The 22,889-nt window shown below is 45.2% G+C and overlaps 1 non-coding gene across 1 annotated transcript; it reads right to left on the bottom strand.

The window, feature by feature from the left end:
- Positions 1-1,809: 1,809 nt before the first annotated feature.
- Positions 1,810-1,882, bottom strand: trnav-cac (transfer RNA valine (anticodon CAC)). Its single transcript has one exon. It is a non-coding gene; the product is annotated as a tRNA-Val (tRNA).
- Between the last annotated feature and the right edge of the window lie 21,007 nt (positions 1,883-22,889).

Here is a 22,889-nt window from a genome sequence, read left to right as displayed (position 1 = left end):
CTCGAGCCCGTTACACCACACCTGGAGGCCAATCAGCCCCTCAAGCCTGTTACATAGGAACAGCAGCAGGCCATTCAGCCCCTCGAGCGTGTTATACGGGAACTGAAGGCCATTCAGCACCGCGAGCCTATTACACTGGAATAGGATTCGGCCATTAAGCCCCTCGAGCTTGTTGCACTGGAACAGGAGGAGGCCATTCAGCCCTTCGAGACTGTTATAAAGGATCTGGATGCCATTCAGCCCCTCGCGCATGTTACATAGGAACAAGAGGAGTCCATTCAGCCACACGAGCCTGTTACACAGGAACAGGATTAGACAATTCAGCTCCTCAACCTGTTCCGCCATTCAATTCGATCATGGCTGATCTGTATCTTAACTCCATCTACCCGCCTTGGTTCCTTAATTATTAATACCCATGCCTAACAAAAATCTGCAATCTTCGTTTTGAAATTTCGTATTCACCCCAGGCCTCAACAGAATGAAGTGCTTCCTGACATCAACCCTGAACGGCCGAGCTCTAATTTTAAGGTTATTCCCCCTTGTTCTGGATTCCACACCAGAGGAAGTAGTTTCTCTCCATCTACACTATCAACTCCTTTAATCATCTTAAACACCTCAATTAGATCACCTCTTAATCTTCTATATTCAGGGGAATAAAGCCTAGTCTATTCAACCTGTCCTCATAATATAACCCTTCTAGCCCGCCTATAATTCTGGTGAATCTGTGCTGCATTCCTTCCAAGGCCAATATATCCTTCCTGAGGTGCAGTGCCCAGAACTGAATGCAGTTCTCCAGATGGGCTCGAACCAGAGCTCTGTACAGCTGGAACATAACTTCCACCCCTTTATTTTCCAGCCCTCGAGAAATAAAGGCCAACATTCTATTAGCCTTTTTAATTATTTTTGTAACTGTCCACTAGCTTTTAATGATTTCTGTACTTGGACCCTAAATCTCTCTGCTCCTCCACAGTTCCGAGCTCCTCACCATTTAGAAAATTCTCTGATCTATCTTTCTTCGATCCGAAGTGGATGACCTCACATTTCCCCACATTGAACTCCATTTACCACAGTTTTACCCACTCACATAATCTCCCAATATCCTGGGAATGCTTGGTGATTGTGTTTGGTTGGAGAATGCTTGAAATCAGATTGTTATTTTTAAAAGATTCGAAATGATTTTTAACTTGTACAGTTTGAACAAGATCATTATTCCCCGATCAATAAAATGTCTGTGTTTTTCAGATAGCGGCGACAGTTCAGAGATAGTTGCCTTTTTGTCTACTTTAATGAAGTGAAATTTTGCTGATTTAAAATCAGCTGTATTTCTTAGCTTGAAAAAGCAGCTCCTCTGTTGGTGAGGCTTCATTCCCAATGTATCAGTGTTTCCGCTTATCCTGATATCAGTGCAACATTTGAAGGGTTCCAGCCCACTCGTTCGATCCAGTGCCGAATAGTGCTTGCTCTTCAGAGGGTGCCGCGGCTCCGGTTCGATTCCCGGTCAGAAAAGCAACTTTTGAACACTTGTTATATTAGTCGCATGAACTAATTGAAAGGCTGTGGCAAGAAAAAAAAACGATCATTGTTTTCATCACCATTAATTAACCGATAACGTTATTTTGCAGAAAGGCGACTGAGGGAAGTTTGAAATCATTTCTTTTGTGCGATGAACTTTTTATCCCTTCTCATTTTACACACTGTATTTTGAAGAGCTCGGTTTAAAATGTTCAGTGCTCGTGAGACCACGAATTTGTGTTAAATTTAACAGGACCGGCTCTTTCACAGATGAAAAAAACATCTGCCCCAACATAATGCTCCCACCCGGGATCGAACCGGGGACATCTCGCGTGTGAGGTGAACGTGATAACCACTACACTACAGAAACCTTTGCTTTGGTTGTCAGCCAGAAATTAGAATGACGGCATTGATTCTCTTTCATAACTATTCAATTGATCGAAGTTGCACAAGTCACAAAAGAAAAATGTTCATTTCAAAGTTATTAAACTCCCAAATGTGGCCTTGTTTTGACAGGTGTGGGACGTGGCATCACAGCATCAATAAAGCATATTCTCAACATTTCCATTGGGAACAGGAGGAGGCCATTTCGCCCCTTGAACCTGTTCCACCCTTCAATTAGATCAGAGATCATCTGAACCGCAAATCCATTTACCCGTCTTTGCTCCCTATCTCTCGATACCCTCACCCAACAAAAATCTATCGATCTCAGTCTTGAAAGCTTCAATTGAACCCCAGCATCCACAGTCTTTTGGGGGACAGAGTTCCAGACTTCTACTGCCCATTGTGTAAAAAAGTGCTTCCTGATTTCGAACCTGAATGGCATGGTTCTAATTTTAAGGTTCTGTCCCCCTCTTTCTTGATTCCCCAGAGGAAATTGATTCTCCCTCTCTTTATTCTATCGACTCATTTAAACATGTTAAACACCTCGCTCAGACCGCCCCTCAATCTTCGGTACTCGAGGGAATACGAGCCCAGTCCATGCAGCCTGTCCTCATAGTTTAACCTTTTTAACCGCGGTAACATTCTGGTGAATCTGCTCTGCACTCCCTCCAAGGCCAATCTATCCTTCCTGAGGTGCAGTGTCCAAAACTGAACGCAGTTACTCCAGACGCAGTCTAACCAGAGCTTTATATAACTGGAACATAACTTCCACTTCTTTATATTCCAGCCCCCTGAGATAAGGGCTAACACTCCGTTCGCCTTTTAAATTATTTTTGGACCCGTCCGTTAGCTTTTACTGATTTATGTAAATGAACCGTTAATTCTCTCTGCTTCTCCACAGTTCCGAGCTTCTTACCATTTGGAAAATACCCTGACCATAGGTCCAAAGTGGATTAGCCCACATTGAACTCCATCTGCCATAGTTTTGCCCACTCACTAAATTTATCAATGTCCCTTTGCAACTTTCCACTCGCATCCACACTACTCACTGTACCACCTAACTTAGTGTCATCAGCAAACTTGGATATACGACTCTCTGTTCCTTCATCTAAGTCATTGATAAATATGGTGACAATCTGAGACCCTAGTTACAGATCCCTGGGAGACACCACTAGTCGCATCCTGCCAATTGGAGTATGTACCCATTATCCCCACTCTCTGACTACTATCTCCTAACCAATTCTCTACCCATGCCAATACATTGCCTCAAGTTCCATGCGCTTTCATTTTTGCCAACAGTCTCTTGTGTGGAACCTTATCAAATGCCTGTCGGAATTCCATATAAATAATATCATAGGAACATAGGAACAGGAGTAGGACGTTCAGCCCCTCGTTCCTGTTCCGCCATTTGATAAGATCATGGCTGATCTGTGATCGAACTCAATGTACCCGCCTTTGGCCCATATCCCTTAATACCTTTGATTGCCAAAAAGCTATCTATCTCAGATCTAAATTTAGCAATTGAGCTGGTATCAATTGCCATTTGCGGAAGAGAGTTCCAAACTTCTACCACCCTTTGTGTGTAGAAATGTTTTCTAATCTCGCTCCTGAAAGGTTCGGCTCTAATTTTTAGACAAAATGGTGGCAAGTTCGCCCGACATCTTGGACAAAATGGCAGCAAGTCTGGCAATCATCTTGGACAAATTGGCCGCAAGTCCTTCACGGCTGTTCGACAGGAACAGAAGGAGGCCATTGAGCTCCTCAAGCCTTTAATATGGGAACTGAAGGCCATTCAGCCTCTGATGGCTGTTACACAGGAAAAGGAGGAGGCCATTCAGCCCCTCAAGCCCGTTACATCGTCACTGGAGGCCGATCATCCCCTCAAGCCTGTTACATAGAATCAGGAGGAGGCCATTCAGCCCTCTGAGCCTGTTATACAGGAACTTGAGGCCAATCAACCCCTCAAGCCTGTCAAATATCAAAAGGAGGAGGCCATTTAGCCTTTCGAGCCTGTTATCTGGGAACTGAAGGCCATTCAGCCCTTCGAGCCTGTTATATAGGAACTAGACGCCAATCAACCCTTCAAGCCTGTAAGATAGCAACAGGAGGAGGCCATTCAGCCCCTCGAGCACCTTAGACTAGATCTGTTAGCCAATCAGCACCTCAAGCCTGTTACACAGGAACAGCAGCAGACCATTCAGCCCCTCGAGCGTGTTATACGGGAATTGAAGGCAATTCAGCCCCTCGAGCCCGAAACATCAGACCTGGAGGCCAATCAGCCTCTCAAGCCTGTTAGATAGGTACAGCAGCAGGCCATTCAGCCCCACGAGCGTGTTCCACGGGAACTGAAGGCCATTCAGCACCTCGAGCCGATTACACTGGAATAGGACTCGGCCATTAAGCCCCTCGAGCTCGTTGCACTGGAACAGAGGAAGCCATTCAGCCCTTCGAGACTGTTATACAGGATCTGGACGCTATTCAGCCTGTCGCGCATGTTACATATGAACAAGAGGAGTCCATTCAGCCCCTCGAGCATGATAATATAGGAAGAAGATGAGAACATTCAGCCCCTCGAGCATGTTACATAGGAACAAGAGAAGTCCATTCAGCCACACGAGCCTGTTACATAGGAACAGGAGTAGACAATTCAGCTCCTCAACCTGTTCTGCCATTCAATTAGATCATGGCTGATCAGTATGTTAACTCCATCTACCCGCCTTGGTTCCTTAATCATCAATACCCTTGACTAATAAAAATCTATCAATCTCCGTTTTGAAATTTCGGATTGACCCCCAGCCTCAACAGACTTTTGTGGGAGAGAGTTCCAGATTTCTACGACCCTTTGTGTGAAGAAGTGCTTCCTGACATCACCCCTGGACGGCCGAGCTCCAATTTTAAGGTTATGGCCTTTTGTTCTGGACTCCCCCAACAGAGGAAGTAGTTTCTCTCTATCTACCCTATCAAATCCTTTCATCATCTTAAACACCTCAATTCAATCACGCCTTAATCTTCTTTATTCAGGGGAATACAAGGCTAGTCCATGCAACCTGTCCTCATAATTTAACCCCTTTTAGCCACGAGATCATTCTGGTGAATCTGCGCTGCAGCCCTTCCATTGGCAATATATCCTTCCTGAGTTGCAGTGCCCAGAACTGAATGCGGTCCTCCAGATGTGGTCTAACCAGAGCTCTGTACAGCTGGAACATAACTTCCACCCCTTTACATTCCAGCCCTCTTGAAATAAAGGCCGACATTCCATTAGCCTTTTTAATTATTTTTGTAACTGTCCACTAGCTTTTAATCATCTCTGTGCTTGGACCCCTAAATCTCTCTGCTCCTCCACAGTTCCGAGCTCCTCACCATTTAGAAAACTCTCTGATCTATCTTTCTTAGATCCGAAGTGGATGACCTCACATTTCCCCACATTGAACTCCATTTGCCACAGTATTGCCCACTCATAATCTCTCAATGTCCTGGGAATTCTTGGTGCCTTTGTTTGGTTGGACAATGCTTTAAATCAGTTCATTATTTTAAAAAGATCACAATTGATTTTTATTTTGTACAGTTTGAACAAGACCATTATTCCCCGATCAGTAAAATATCTATGTTTTTAAGAGAGTGGCGACAGTTCAGAGATAGTTGCCTTTTTGTCTACTTTAATGAAGTGAATGTTTGCTGATTTAAAATCAGCTGTATTTCTAAGCTTGAAAAAGCAGCTCCTCTGTTAGGTGAGGCTTCACTCCCAATGTCTCAGTGTTTCCGCTTGTCCTGATATCAATGTAACATTTGAAGGGCTCCAGGTAATGAACAGTGAAACCCCTTCAGATTATCTCAGCCCACTCGTTCTATCCAGTGCCTAATAGTGCCTGCTCTTCAGAGGGAGACAGATTCACACTACACTAGAGCTTGTTTTAGATTTTAACTGCCAAACAAATTGATGAAACAATAAGAGAACAAACAAAATAGTAGCAGTAAGACAACAGTTTTACTGTAAAGCTCAACCAGATCCTTAATGGAAAAGAAAATAATAAATAATTCACAAATACTATACGAAACTGTGACCGAACTTTCGAACATCCTGGTTCTTTGTTGTCTTTTTATCACAAACTATGGAAGCTGTCGACTTAATTAACATTCTCAGAGATTCCAAACAGACTCACCAGTTTGAAAAAGACAAGGTGAAAAATGGCTTCAAAACAGTGACTGGGAGCCAGTCATTTTAAGCAATGGTTTGTTTAATTCAAAAGAAGCTGCCAATCAAAACTGTACGAGAGGAAATGACCCCGGAGGTTTGAATCTGAATCAAATGTTTGACTTTGTGAGATCCAGCCTGACTTTAATCGGTGCAGCCTGCCTTTAAGAGGTGCAGCCTGCCTTTCAGAGGTTCAGCCTGCCTTTAAGAGGTGCAGCCTGCCTTTCAGATGTTCAGCCTGCCTTTGAGAGGTATGGGCTGCCTTTGAGAGGTGCGGGCTGCCTTTCAGAGGTTCAGCCTGCCTTTGAGAGGTACGGGCTGCCTTTCAGAGGTTCAACCTGCCTTTAAGAGGTGCAGCCTGACTTTAATCGGTGCAGCCTGCCTTTAATCGGTGCAGCCTGCCTTTAAGAGGTGCAGCCTGACTTTAATCGGTACAGGCTGCCTTTAATCGGTGCAGCCTGCCTTTAAGAGGTGCAACCTGCCTTTATGAGGTGCAGCCTGCCTTTAAGAGGTGCCGGCTGCCTTTCAGAGGTGCAGCCTGCCTTTAAGAGGTGCGGGCTGCCTTTAAGAGGTGCAGCCTGCCTTTCAGAGGTGCGGCCTGCCTTTCAGAGGTGCGGGCTGCCTTTTCGACGCGCTCACCACTCACGCAATATCAGGGCCCCCCTGCTGGTGAGAAGCCGCTCAACAGCACAGCCAGGCCTGACTGCTCGCAGGAATCAGGTAAATCACCAGGCAGCACCAATCTCACGGACTGTCTGCATCTCAACGACCGGGTGCAGGTTAATCACTCGGGGGTTAATCGCCCCCCGCGCCCGGATTCGGGGGTTATCGAATTTAACCCCGTACATTTCTTTATATATATTTTACATAGAATACAGCACGGCACAGAAACAGGCCATTCAGCCCATCTGGGTAAAGAAATTCCCCTGAATTTCTTATTTGACAAAAACAACAAATTGTTGAATATATGGTATAATATAATATATAATAGAATTATACAGTTACATATATTTTACATTGAATGTACAGTACAACAGAGTATAGTACAGAGGCCATTCAGCCCGATTTCTATTTCTATTTTACAACATTTGCTTGTATATATAAAATATTTATCTTTTGAGATATATATATATATATATATATAGCATTGAATACTGCACGGCACAGAAAGAGGCCATTCGGCCCATCTGTGTAAGGAAGTCTCTCCGGGATTCCCTGTTTTCCCACAACATCATAACAACATTATCTATATTTGTATACTACATAGAATTACATCGAATGTACAGCAGAGAAACAGAGGTCATTCGGCCCAACTGGGTAAATAAATATCCCATAGAGTCCCCACAGTGATTATTGATCCCACAGTGCACCCAGTGATAGTGCCCCATTGATCCACAGTGTCACAGTGATCCACAGTGCACCCAGTGATCGCAGAGTGACCCAGTGACCCCCACAGTGCACCCAGTGTTACTGCCCCAGTCTTGCACAGCGTCCCAGTGATCCACATTGTCCCAGTAATCCGCAGAGAACCCAGTGATCGCACACTGATCGCAGAGTGACCCAGTGATCCCACAGTACACCCAGTGATAGTGCCCCATTGATCCACAGTGTCCCAGTGATCCACAGTGCACCCAGTGATCGCACAGTGATCGCAGAGTGACCCAGTGACCCCCACAGTACACCCAGTGTTATGCCACAGTCATGCACAGTATCCCAGTGATCCACATTGTCCCAGTGATCCACATTGAACCCAGTGATCCCACAGTGATCGCAGAGTGACCCAGTGATCCTCCTGCACACCCAGTGATAATGTCACAGTGCTCCCAAAGTGATCCCAGTGATCCCACAGTGCACCCAGAGGTCCCAGTATCCAAACTGAATTTGTGTAAATGTTTGAGAGACTTTCATGTGTATATAAAATAAGATATATATATATGTATATATATATATATGTATATAATATTTCTATATTACATAGAATGGGTAAAGTAGTTTCTCCTGTCACCCCATGAAGCTGAAACAAAATGGCCGCCAGTGCCCCAGTGAACCTGCAGGATCCCAGTGATCCCACAGCAACCCGTGATCCCACAGTGCTCCCACCGATCCCACAGTGACCCAGGCAAAACTCACGTGAGCCACATTGAGTGCAGCCTGGGATGAAGGCCTCGGTCAGTTCCCTGTGGAGAGAAAGCTTCTTGTCCAAAGAATCCTCCTCCTCCCAAAATTCTCTTTCCACATCTTCATGTTACAGCATTTCCACAAAAAAAATCCTCTGTAGGGAGAGAGAGGTGGTGAAAAGGAATTGATTAAAAACAAAGCAAGTGATTGAAAGGGCACAGCAAGAGCCCAGAGCTCCCTCACACTCACTCACACACACATTCACACTCACTCACTCACTCACTCACTCCATTACATAGGCAGGCAATCTCTCACCAAACACCACTGACAAAGAAACTCCCCAGTTACAAATCAGAGAATCTAAAGAAAAGAGAGAAAAGTTGGGAGAGAGAGAGAGACAGAAAGACACTCAGGGCAGGCTGAAGAGCACAAGTTGCTTCTCTCTCTCTCTCTAATACAAGTTTGCAGGGTTTTCTCTACTGCTTTGAAATTCACTCCCTCACTCACCCACTCCCTCTCACCTCTCCCCTAAAAGGTTCTGGTCTGTCTGTCTGCCCTGGTTAGTGTTTTCTGCATGGTCCACATTACCCCTGTGCTCATTTTCTCTTCTGTTCCTGGAGCAGGCGACAAAACCCTGGTCATTTTTTGCTAATTCACCCTTTATGTTGCAGTTTGCAAAGGTGAACGAACTTTACCTTTGCTCTTTTCTCTTGTTTTAATTAGCAGTGGACAAAAAGCCTGTAGTTTGTGGTCAACTTACAGTTAGTGGCTTTTTCCAATCTGCCAAAGAGTTCAAACAAATTCATGACGTATAAAAGAGCCAAAGCAAAAAAGTGTTTTTAAAAAAAACTAATACACAGCATGATCCCTCACTCAGTTACAGGGACAATCTCTCAGCAACATTCATGTACGCACAAGCAAAGCCCAGTTTATAAAGGAGAAGAATCTAAAGAGTAAAAGATTGAGAGACAATCATTTGCAACTAAATTTGCACATACACATATATATGTATTTCCATTATACACCTACTATTACAAAGCCTGCAAACGGGCTGTGGGGGAAAAGCAGAACGGGAAATGGGACTAATTGGATAGCGCTTTCAAAGAGCTCGCAAAAGCATGGTGGGCTGAATGGACTCCCTCTTGCATTGTACCCATAATGAAACCATGAATCGATGAACAATAATTTCAACGCCGTGAACGTGAAACAAAATGGACATGATTAAGGCGACAATCTTACTGAGGGGTAAGGCGGCCAACTTACTGGGGGTGCAAGATGGTCATATTGAACAAATTCGCCGCCATGAAGCTTAAAGAAAATGGCCGCGCTGATCCTGAAACTGAATGGCCATCAATAAGGCAGCCATCTTACTGAGGGGCAAGGCGGCGATGAATTTTAATCAAAATGGCCGTTCTAAACCTGAAGCTAAATGGCCACCAGTAAGGCATCCATCTTACTGAGGGGCAAGGTGGAGCTTGTTCTGGTGAGAGATACGGAAAGGGTTTATTTCGTGTTCTTGTTAAATCACAGTTGCACTATAGTTAAAGATACAAACTGAGTGAGACTGGTACTAGCTGGTGTTTAACACAAAGATAGCGTGCAGTGAGGGAATTAAACACAAAAATGTGAACTTCTGCAAAAAAGTGGATTAACATTTGGTTATTTGGACGTAATGGTGACAGAGAAGGAGAGACCAGACATACGGAAGAAAGGACCAATTCGCCATTTCGTGTAGAGAATGTAATTCTAGCTTCTGTTAAATAATTCAGAGTAAAATTGGACTAAATCTGAATGTGGTTCTCATCTGGGATTTAATTCATTTCTCCATTCTTCATATTTTTCTTTAATCTGAAACAATAACAGTATTTGTAACAGTAACAGATCAGGAGAGTGCTGAGGGACCCTGTCCAGTTTAGTAACACAGCAGAAGGGGTAAGAGTACATTGTGATTTATTACAGAATCCAGCAGCTCACTGGGAAAGTTACACATGGTCCAGATGGAGGAGCAAAAAGGTACAAAGTGAATTTACACTTTAATTTGGGGCAATGACTTTTTGTCTCCACGATGTTTAATTTTATTTGAAATAATGGGCTCTTTATCCTAAAGAAACTTTAGGCACAAACCATGGCTTTATGAACAAGACAATCATTTATTATTATTATTAATTTACAAGAAAAATTGAGATTACAATTTGATCAACATCTTTGGTTTACGCCAGATTTAGAATTGCTTCAACAACAATAAAACAACACACTCTGAATTCCCAAAATACGTAACTGTTTGGAAATCAAATATCTATCTTAGACTGATCCCATAACAACAGTTATATCCTCATGGTTGGTTCAATCTTGCCGCGAAGATTCCAGGTATTTTGATGGAGACCGTTGTAGTGTAGTGTGACTTTCTCTTGTATCCAGGCCATCTGCTTCACAGGCAATCTGTAAACCAGCATCGAGGCATCAAGCTGGGAGTTAGCGAGCAGTCATGAAGATTCCAGGTGAGGTGGTGCTGCCAGGAAGTGAAAGGTGAGGTTGGAGCAGTCGTGGTGGATCTGTGTCTCTCTCCAATCAACGTCTGCCCAGATTTTAAAGACCTTTTTAACAAAGAATCACACCTCTGGGACGGTGGGTTATCAACAATTGGTTCAGGCAAATATAACCCACGATTGATTGACACTTCACTTGTTGTCTCTCAGTGTCCACAACGTAACCAAGTTAAGTCGGCAGGTGTTCAAACGACCTCGAGCCCTCCTTGAATCGTTCTTGTTGCTATGGTGATCTATCCTCTGCTGTGTGATCTTTTACAATGTGTCATTAACAATCCTTTTAACAGTCCTTCCTCCTTTTAATCATCCTTTTCCTTCAGACATGCTGAAGCTGATTTAATTTCAGCCTTTCGTTTATCAGATGATTTTTTACTGCACAGAGCAGCTGGGAAACTCCTGCAGTAAGTAATGGTCAGGGTCAGGTACACAAGGCTGAGTGACTTTATTGTGGGGCATCCCGGCATCACCTCTCTCATTGTTTCTCTCTGTGGATCTACTTTTCCCTTTTCACCTGTCTTTGTTCTATTCTGTTTGTTTTTCACTCTCTCCAGCTCTACTTCTGTCTCCTTCTTTCTCTCCGGTTCCATTTGACTTCTCGATCTCTTCTTTCCATCTGTTTCAGTATTTCATTCCATCTCTCTCAGTCTCCATTTTAATCTTTGTATTTCTCCCATCTCTCCTGTTTTCTATTATTCTCCTTGCTTTCTGTTCCTATTTCTCTCTTTCTCTTACTGTCTTTTTATGTCTGACACTCTCCTGCTCTGCCTCACTCTCAGTCTCTAGTTATTTTGAATTGCTTTCTTCCATCTAATTACCTCTCCGCTCCGATCACTTTATTACCATTTGTCAGTGTTTCACTCTCGTTCCATCCATATTTGTGTTGTCTCTCTCTCATTATAATATATGCTTTTTTTCTCTCTTTATTTTTATCTCCAATCTAAATAACCGACTCCTTGTTTCTCTTCGTCTCCGAGTAACTCTGTCTCTGCCCCTCTTTGTTTCTGCACTTTTGTAATTGGTACATTTCTTTTGTCCTTGTGTTCTCTCTCCCTCCGTCTCCCTCTCTCTGTCTCTCTCTCTCTCTGCCCTCCCTGTCTCTCCCTCTCTCTTTCTCTCTGTCTCTCTCTCTCTGTCCTCCCTCTCTCTTTCTCTCTGTCTCTCTCTCCCTGCCTCTCTCTTTGTGTCTCTCTCTGTCACATTCTCTGTCTCTCTCTCCCTCTCTCCCCCTCTGTCTCTCTTTCTCTGTCTTCCTCTCTCTGTCTCTCTCTAATTGCCTATCCCTCTCTTTCCCTCTTTCGAGCACCCTCTCTCCCTCTTTCACTCTTTCTCTCTCTCCCTCTCTCTGTCCCTCTCTAATTGCCTCTCCCTTTCTCTCCCTCCTTCTAGCTCCTTCTCTCTTTCTTTCACTCTCTCTCTCTCTCTCCCGCTCTCCCCCTCCACACTATCTCTGTCCCTCTTTCTCTGTCTCTCACGCTCTCTCTCTCTGTCTCCCGTCTCTCTCTCCGTCTCTCCCTTCCTCTCTCCCTCTCTCTCACAATTTATGTGGAGTACACACATTCTGAACAGGGCCACAGAAGTGACTTTGATTTCCAGCTTTGCCCATTTTGCCTTGCGGTCAGTTAATTAAAGTCCAGCTGAGCTCTTTGGTGCCGCTATTTTGAGCAACAATTCACGTGTTGTCTGCAAAGCAAATGCTGCCTCAATAGGTCAGATTATCAATAAAATATAATCTTCGAATCAGATTTAAGATCATTTAATGGCTCTGTGCTGCTAATATAAAATGTACTTTCCATCCCCTGGGAAGTGTAGGGGATGGAGAATGAAATGGGATTTAGTTCTAGTGCTTGAAACCCTTCTGTTCTTTCTATGATTTCACTAATTTAATAATTAGATTGAGTGGGTATTTCACCGCGTTCTTCAGCTCCTCTCTGAATTTAGTCTGGGTCAGGACATAAATACACGTGTTTGTGCAGGAACTGAGAAGCTGCAGCAACTTTGCTGTCTGTTGTGTGAGATAAACAGGGTCAGTGTAGGAGTAAAAATTCCGAATGTCTGCAATTCGCACATAAATGAAAAATACAACCCATGTCAGCCACAACAGTATAAAACTGCCCGATATACTGAAGAGTAAAATGATGGATTTCTTTCGGTTCTCCATCTCTGGATCACTCTGATTCTCTCCATTGCTGCGGCCCCGGAGTCCCCTGCGGACTCGACTGGACACTAAAATACGCCTGACCGTCAGAACATTGAACAGTAAAATCAGACAGAACGGGACACAAGGGGTTAAAATGAGGTGAAACATGTCAAATGCGGTCCATGCGGGGGAAGTACGGAAGCTCGGTTTAACCACACAAAACCAGGGAATATTATCAATTATATATACAGGTTCATATATAAAGTACCAGGGGACACTCTCCAAACAGCCCAGCACACTCACTGTTCCCAGAACCACAGCCGCCGTTCTCTCGGTGCAATATTTAGTTTTCAGCTTCTCACAACAAATGGCCACAAATCGATCAAAGGTGAAAGCGACCGTGAACCAGACAGAAACATTCGCGGTTACATAACACAAGAATATAACAAAACTACACACGGGAGTGATGTGCAGGAATGACCATGAGAGATACAGCTCATTAATCCATCTCAATATCGGATCAGCGATAACGACCATGAGATCGGCCACTGCCATTCCCACCAGGTAGACACTGATACATTTGGAGAGACCGCACTTTCCTCGGGACAGGATCACAATCGCCACCAAGTTAACTGTAAGAGAGAGAAAAGGAAGCAGAGAAATTACTGATCAGACCTGGAGCCAAAGCAGCAGATTGAGAGGATCTGGGGTGAAATTTCCAGCTTTGTTGCTGCATCGAAGGGTGGAAAGTGATTGATTGACCTGGGCAGTGCTTTCGGGCAGAGATATGTTTTTAAACACAATGATCAATAATGAATTGGGAGATGGATACAGAAAGTGAATAAAGTGAGCACCGGATCTCGTGGAAGGGCTGAGTGAGGGTGCAGTGCCTTGGGGAAGGGAGAAGGGGTTTTACACACCGGGAATACAGTGGATTAAACCGGGTTTGGGCTCCAGACGGACGAGGAAAGAGAGGGGAAAGGCCGTGAAGGTGAGGGGACAGGGGGAGGTGCAGCTGCTTTGTTGTTCTGGGTTTAGAGAGCCGTCAGGGGCTGGCACTAAATGGGAAAGGCAGTTGGAGACCGAGCCAGTGAGTGAGATTGGGAGGGAGACAAGGAAAAGGATATGTAAGAGCTGGAGGGGAGTCAGGAGCAGATGGTTTGGGAAAGTGGACAAACTGAAGTAAGGGATGAGGAGACAGAGGATAAAATGCAGTGGGAGGAGAGGCTGGGATTCGGAGAGAGAGAGACTGCAGCAGAGTGTTAGAGGCAATCAAATCTACAGCTCCAACCAACACAATCCAACTAATACATTCAACAGTTCATTTCTGTGGTTATTGATGTCAGGGAACCTGTGTTGGGTGTAAAATATGTTCAATAAATTTACTTTGTACATTCAATTAAAATTAAATTGATATTTATTAATTTAATCAACCCAGTTGTTTATTGAATTCAGCCGAGCTTTAAAAACAGAGTATCAGAATAATTCATTACGATCAAGAAATTACTGATTGTGTTCTTGAAGTAAATTTTCATTTTGTTTAGTTTTAAGTTGGAAAACAAGGAACATTCACAAAAAACAGACTGAGGACCTGACAGGGATATAAACATGAGGAGCGAGTCCCACAATAAAAACTCACCCAATCTGACCACTTCATAATAACACCTTCAAATCACATTTTCGACGTTTAATTGTACTGGAAGTTTCAGCAGTTCATTCTGATGAATTATTCACACCACAGCCTCTCGCTTTCCCTCTCAGTCACCCTCTCTATCACTCACTCTACTCCCTATCTCAAGTCCATTTTCATATCCGATTAAATCCTATCATCCTGTGCCTGCATTTTGTTCACCAGCCCTGTGTTCCACCGATTCTATTCTCAGTGTTAGTTTGTTAAATAGTGAAGCCTCTGTGTAATAGTTTAATATTTCCACAGATCATCCAATTCTCCACCTGTTCACCGACACTGTTCACTTCATCTACAAATCATGGAATAAACAGAATCGAATCCCTCTCCCAGACAGATCTCACAATAATTGAGATTCCTTCTCCTGTAATTATAAAGTAAAGGGACAGATGGCGGGATTGTTCAATTTACAAAACTCCAACATCATACTTATAATCTACAGCTACATAGAAGGGCTGCTGATTCCAACAGGGACAGTGCAAATTGAGACCACAAAACATCAAAACATTTCATTTTACAGTGAAGTCCAGTGACAGTCAGTGAATTCATCCACAGTGAAGCAGAGAAGGAGATGTGAAAGAGTCAGCAGAAAACTCAGTTCAGTAACCAGACATCTGAAGCGGCGTCAGATACACACATAATGAAATAATATTTCATAACAGTGATCACCAATAAATACATTGAAATCTCAGTTAAACTGAAGCATGTTATTGGGGCGGGAGGACATTCCGCTGCCTCCTTGTAACACTGAGACCGTGAGCTGTCTCATTATCAATCACTGAAAATACATTGATGAAAACATATTCCAGGACAGGTTAGTTCCACAACAAGAAACTGTTAACAGCTCCTGATGGTCTGACACCAACTCTTAGCCCAATACATTCAGTACAGAGAATAATCCAGTCACAATGCCAGGGTTAGATAGACAAATTCATGACAGATATAATGCAGCGCCTCAATACCGAAAGTGCAGAGACTTAACAAATTCTATCATTCAACCAATACAACAGAACAAGTGACTGTGTAAAATATGTAGGGACAAAAAACAATTTGCCAAGTACAGCAGCAGAGTTAACACAGATTTACACCTTTAACAGCTGGGATAACGGCTTACCTGGAACTCCAATGGCTGCAAGAACAGGAAAATAAAATCGTTGTATCTGAATCATTACTAGATATTCCATTTCTGTGAGAAGCACTGACTTCTGTTGGCCTGGAAACTACAGCTCCAGCAGGCACTCTGAACTGATCCATTCCAACAAGCCCTGATTTATACAGGGGAGAAGTCTCCACTGACACGGTTATACTCCTGATCATTGCTATTAGTTACAGTCAGTTTAACAAACACATTATATCAGCAGCTTTGACTCCGCTGTAAATAATGTGATGAATAAAACACAAACATCTCAAAGTCCACGATATTACTTAATCAGACCTCTCTCAGGAATAAAGTTTAAATCTGTTCTCATACTGGACTGATCCAATAATAATAAACGGCTTCATTTACAGCTTTTATATAACTATATTGACCATGTTCACTCCTGGTGTTTCATTTATAATTTAGACAGATGTCTCCGCAGTGTGCACTGAACCCAGGGACACAATCAGACCCGTTTCACTCTGTTCCTGCAGTTTCCCAGTTAAAATATGAATTGTGAGTCTCTGATACGAGGACAGTTAAAGGGCAGGTTGAGGATTGCAGCCTAGAAATGACTGTGGGTGATATTAGGGAACGGACACCTTGGACAAAATGGAGCACAGCGCGGCCAACCTTTTGGAAAAAAGACCGCTGCGCCGCCGCCATCTTGGTCAGATGGCAGCAAGTAGCCAACCGAGTGTCCCCAGTGATCCCGCAGTCAACCCAGAATGATGCCAGGGTGCAGCCAGGGTTCCCAGCTTGCACCCAGTCATGCCAGAGTGGTGGTCTTTATCATCAGACCACCACCACCACCACCAACAACAACATGTATTTATAATATATATGTATATTACCTGTATATTTATGATGTATTTATATATTTTGAAGTGCATTTGCACAGGGGCATCACGGCTGCAGGTACGGCAGCCGGCTTGGACCAAATGGAGGCCAGCGGGGAGTCCGTCCCGGACAAAACGGGGGCGAGCGCGACCACCATTTTGTAAAAAAAGGCCGCTGGCGCGGCTTCCATGCCAAAATGGAAGCCAGCTTGGCCACCACCTTGGACAAAATGGAGCACAGCGCGGCCAACCTTTTGGAAAAAAGGCGGCTGCGCCGCCGCCATCTTGGTCAGATGGCAGCAAGCAGCCAACCCAGTGTCCCCAGTGATCCCGCAGTGAACCCAGAATGATGCCAGGGTGCAGCCAGGGTTCCCAGGTTGCACCCAGTCATGCCAGAGTGGTGGTCTTTATCATCAGACCACCACCACCAACATCATCAACAACAACAACAACAAGAACAACAGCTTGTATTTATAATATGTATATATCACCGATATATTTATGATGTATTGATATATTTTGAAGTGCATTTGCACAGCGGCAGCACGGCTGCAGGTACGGTAGCCGGCTTGGACAAAATGGAAGCCAGCGCGGCCAACATTTTGGTCAGATGGCGGCAAGTAGCCAACACAGTGTCCCCAGTGATCCCGCAGTCAACCCAGAATGATGCCAACAAGCCCTGATTTATACAGGGGATAAGTCTCCACTGACACGGTTATACTCCTGACCATTGCTATTGGTTACAATGCCTTGAACAAATACATTACATCAGCAGCTTTGACTCCGATGTAAATAATGTGGTGAATAAAACACATCTCAAAGTCCAGGTTATTATCTTAATCAGACCTCTCTCAGGAATAAAGTTTAAATCTGTTCTCATACAGGACTGATCCAATAATAATGAGCTGGTCCATTTACAGTTTTTGTATAATTGTGTTGACCAAGTTCACTCCAGGTGATTCGTTTATAAATGTTACCGATTCTCCGCAGTGTAGACTGAATCCAGGGACACAAGCAGACCCGTTTCACTCTTTTCCTGCAGTTTCCCAGCTAAAATATGAATTGTGAGTCTCTGACACGAGGACAGTTAAAGGGCAGGTTGAGGATTGCAGCCAAGAAATGACTGTGGGTGATATTCGGGGACGGACACTGAACGTGTCCCATTGACATTCCTCTCTCCGCTATTTTACTGCAGATGTTTATCCGGTTATTTTTACATTGGTTAACGGCTCCAGTAAAATTGGTCCCGTGTACCACCGAGCTGAGTTCATGACCCGATTTGACCTCCATCACAAAGGCCCCGTGATTCCCTCACCCGCCTCCATTCCTTCCTCAGCCCATTGCCATTGAAACCATCATCAATGTCTCTGTCCCCTCCAGACTCCATTCCTCCAATGCACTCCTGACCGGCCACCCAACCTCCACCTTCCATAAACGTGAGCTCGTTCAAAACTCTGTAGTCTGTGTCCAACCAGCACCAGGTCGTGCTCGGCCTCACTGACCCTCACTGGCTCCTAGTTCCATATCGCTTAAATTTAAAATCCTCATCCTTGGGTTTAAAACCCTCCATGGACCACCCATCCCCGTCTCCATACCGACAGACAACTCACCCGTCGCCTCTTCATTCATCAGACACTGGCCTCTTTTGGTGGGACTTCCCTCACTTGGTTCCACTCACCTCTGTCTGTGGAATTTGCTGCCCCAGGAAGCTGTGGAATCTACATCATTAAATAAATTTAAAACAGAAATAGACAGTTTCCTAGAAGTAAATGGAATTAGGGGTTACGGGGAGCGGGCAGGAAATTGGACATGAATTTAGATTTGAGGTGAGGATCAGATGAGCCATGATCTTATTGCATGGCGGAGCAGGCTCGAGCGGCCGATTGGCCTACTCCTGCTCCTATTTCTTATGTTCTGATGTTCTTATTTGATCATAGCCAGGAGAAGCTTCTCTTCCCACCCTATCACCGTTATCTCTGATGTTTCTAAAGGTTCAATCCTTGGCTCCCTCCTCTTCCTCATCTGCATGCTGCTCTTTGGTGACACAGTCCACAGACATGGACCAGCTTTCAGATGGAGCTGACACAACCACCGCCTCTCTTGACCCTTCCAATGTCTTTGTGTTGTTAGACCCACATTCTGTTTTAAATGAGCCACCAGTTCCTCCAATTAAAAATTGGGGAGTCATGACCTTTGGCCCCAAAATCTCCACATCCTTGCCAGGGATTCCAACCCCATCCCTGGCTTTTTGATTGGTGATTTACTCACCAATCACCAAAGCCCTTACTGACCTGCTTTTGATTCCAGTCTCCTGAGCCTGTAATTTATTTTTATTCTTTCTTACACTGAATTGAATCAGAGTCTCAAACCTCCCTATCTCTGTAAACTCCCCAGTCCGACAGCCCCTCCCAAACACTCCACTCCTCCACCTCTGGCCACTTGTGCATCCGCAGTCCATTTGTCCTATTTTTAACAGCCGTGCCTTCAGCCATGGCCACGTTCCTGAATGCCCTCCCGAAGCCCCTCCATCTTCCTCTCCTCCTTTCAAGTGTCAGACGTGGATCATTGGTAGCAGTCTCATCTGTGAGTTAGAAAGCTGTGCATTGAAGTCCAATTCCAGTGACTTGAACACATAATCCAGGCTGACACTGCAGTGCAGTACTGAGGGGCCACCAGTACAGTTTAGTAGTGAGGTAGCGGTGCACTGTCGGAAAGTCACGACTGAGGGAGTGTCATACTGTCAGAGGCTCAGTACTGAAGGAGTGCTGCATTGTCGGGCGGTCAGTACCGAGGGAATGTTGCAATGTCGGATGGTCAGTACTGAGGGAGTGCTGCATTGTCGGAGGGTCAGTACTGTGGGAGTTTTGAACTGTGGGAGAGTCGTTACTGAGGGAGTGTTACACTGTCGGAGAGTCAGTACTGAGGGAGTGTTACACTGTCGGAGGGTCAGTACTGAGGGAGTGCTGCACTGTCGGAGAGTCAGTACTAAGGAAGTGCTGCACTGTCGGAGGGTCAGTACTGAGGAAGTGTTGCACTGTTGGATAGTAAGTACTAAGGAAGTGCTGCACTGTCGGAGAGTCAGTACTGAGGGACTGGTACTCTGTTGGATGGTCAGTGCTGCGGGAGCTCAGTACTGTTGAGGATCAGTACTGAGGGAGTGCTACACTGTCGGAGGGTTAGTACTGAGGGAGTGCTGCACTGTCGGAGGGTTAGTACTGAAGGAGTGCTACACTGTCGGAGGCTCAGTATTGAGGGAGTTTTGCACTGTTGGAGAGTCAGTACTGAGGAAGTGTTGCACTGTCGGGTGGTCAGTACTGAGGGAGTGGCACTCTGTTGGATGGTCAGTGCTGCGGGAGCTCGGTACTGTTGGAGGGGCAGTACTGTGGGAGCGCTGTACTGTCGGAGGTGCCAACAGAAGGATACGTTAAATCGAGGGCCCATCTACCCTCTCAGATAGATGTAAATAGATCCCACAGCAATATTCGAAAAAGTGCAGGGGACTTCTTTCCGGTGTCCTGGCAAATATTTATCCCTCAACCAACATTACTAAAGCTGATTTTCTGGTCATTTATCTCATTGCAGTGTGTGGGATCTTGCTGTGTGCCAATTGGCTGTCACGTTTCCTACATTACCACAGTGACTACACTTCACAATCTACTTCATTGCCTGTTTTGGGCGTCCTGAGGCCTTGAATAGCGCATTATAAAGGCATGTTCTTTCCTTCTTTCAGACCTTTCATGAAACCTATTTCTTGCTTCAAGCTTTTGTCATCTCTCCTAATATCTCCTTCTTTAGCTGGGGGTCCATTTTTGTCCTTCAGACATCGAAATTCTACTCTTGAAAACCAATCTTAACCCCTCCGACTCTCCATTTACTTCTCCTCCTTTTACACCCTCCTTAAAACCACTCTTTGACCAAGGTTTTCACCAGTCCTCCTGATATATTGTTACTCCTTTTACTTCTCCGTGAATCCCCTTGGAAATGTTTATTAAATAAAGGGCGGACTGTGAATTATTTTTTATTTTTGTATTCGTTCGTGGGATGTGGGCGTCGCTGGAAAGGCCAGCATTTATTGCCCATCTCTCATTGCCCTTGAGAAAGTTGTGGTGAGCCGCGTTCTTGAACCTCAGCAGTCCGTGTGGTGAAAGTTCTCACTCCCACAGTGCTGTTAGGAAGGGATTTTCAGGATTTTGACCCAGCGACGATGAAGGGACGGCGATATATTTCCAAGTCGGGATGGTGTGTGACTTGGAGGGGAACGTGCAGGTGGTGTTGTTCCCATGTGCCAACTGCCCTTGTCCTTCCAGATGGACGAGGTCGCGGGTTTAAGAGATGCTGTCGAAAAAGCCTTGGCGTGTTGCTGCAGTGCATCCAGTGGATGGTACACACTGCAGCCACGGTGCGCCGGTGGTGAATGGAGTGAATGTTTGGGGTGGTGGATGGGGTGCCAATCAAGCGGGCTGCTTTGTCCTGGATGGTGTCGAGCTTCCTGAGTGTTGTTGGACCTGCACTCATCCAGGCAAGTGGAGAGTATTCCATCACACTCCTGACTTGTGCTTTGTAGATGATGGAAAGGCTTTGAGGAGTCAGGACGTGAGATACTCGCCGCAGATTACCCAGCCTCTGACCTGCTCTCGTAGCCACAGTATTTAGCTGGCTGGTCCTCTTAAGTTCCTGGTCAATGGTGACCCCCAGGATGTTGATGGTGGGGGATTCATCGATGGTAATGCCGTCGAATGTTAAGGGGAGGTGGTTAGACTCTCTCTTGTTCGAGATGGTCATTGTCCGGCAGTTGTCTGACGCAAATGTTACTTGCCACTTATGAGCCCAAGCCTGGATGTTGTCCAGTTCTTGCTGCATGCAGGCATGGACTGCTTCACGATCTGAGGGGTTGCGAATGGACACTACGCAATCATCAGCTAGCATCCCCATTTCTGAACTTACGATGGAGGGAATGTCATTGATGAACCAGCTGAAGATGGTTGGGCCTTGGACATTGCCCTGAGGAACTCCTGCTGCAATGTCCTGGGGCTGAGATGATTGGCCTCCAACAACCACTACCATCTTCCCTTGTGCTAGGTATGACTCCAGCCACTGGAGAGTTTACCCCCTGATTCCCATTGACTTCAATTTTTCCATTGCTCCTTGGTGTCACACTCGGTCAAATGCTGCCTTGATGTCAAGGGCAATCACTCTCACCTCACCTCTCGAATTCAACTCTTTTGTTTGGACCAAGGCTGTAATGAGGTCTGGAGCCGAGTGGTCCTGACAGAACCCAAACTGAGCATCGGTAAGCAGGTTATTGGTGAGTAAGTGCCGCTTTATAGCACTGTCGACGACGCCTTCCATCACTTTGCTGATGATTGAGAGTAGACTGAAGGGGCGGTAATTGGCCGGATAGGATTTGTCCTGCTTTTTGTGGATAGGACATATGAAGGCAATTTTCCACATTGTGGGATAGATGCCAGTGTTGTCGCTGTACTGGAACAGCTTGGCTAGAGGCGCAGCTAGTTCTGGAGCACAAGCCTTCAGCACTACAGTCGGGATGTTGTCCGGGCCCATAGCCTTTGCTGTATCCAGTGCACTCAGCCGTTTCTTGATATCACGTGGAGTGAATCGAATTGTCTGAAGACTGGCTTCCGTGATGGTGGGGATTTTGGGAGGAGGCTGTGATGGATCATCCACTCGGCACTTCTGGCTGAAGATGGTTGCAAACGCTTCAGCCTTGTCTTTTGGACTTACGTGCTGGACTCCGCCATCATTGATAATGGGGATGTTTGCAGCGCCTCCTCCATCCCGTTAGTTGTTTAATTGTCCACCATCATTCACGACTGGATGTGGCAGAACTGCAGAGCCTTGATCTGATACTATGGTTGTGGAATCGCTTCGCTCTGTCTATATCATGTTGCTTCCGCTGTTTAGCATGCATGTAGTCCTGAGTTGTTGGTTCACCAGGTTGGCACCTCATTTTTAAGAACTCTTGGTGCTGCTCCTGGCATGCTCTTCTCCACTCCTTATTGAAGCAGGGTTGATCCCCTGGTTTGTTGGTAATGGTAGAGTGAGGAATATGCTGGGCCATGAGGTTACAAATTGTGCTGGAATACAATTCTGCTGCTGCTGATGGCCCACAGTGCCTCCTGGACGCCCAGTTTTGAGCTGCTGGATCTGTTATGAATCGATCCCATTTAGTACGGTGGTAGTGCCACGCGACACGTTGGATGGTGTCCTCAGTGCGAAGATGGGACTTTATCTCCACGAGGACTGTGTGGTGGTCACTCTTACCAACACTGTTCTGGACAGATGCATTTGCGACAGATAGATTGGTGAGGACGAGGT

Source organism: Heptranchias perlo, unplaced genomic scaffold, assembly GCF_035084215.1.
Source record: "Heptranchias perlo isolate sHepPer1 unplaced genomic scaffold, sHepPer1.hap1 HAP1_SCAFFOLD_62, whole genome shotgun sequence".
Classification (NCBI taxonomy): domain Eukaryota; kingdom Metazoa; phylum Chordata; class Chondrichthyes; order Hexanchiformes; family Hexanchidae; genus Heptranchias; species Heptranchias perlo.
This window is presented reverse-complemented; position numbering and strand designations above follow the sequence as displayed.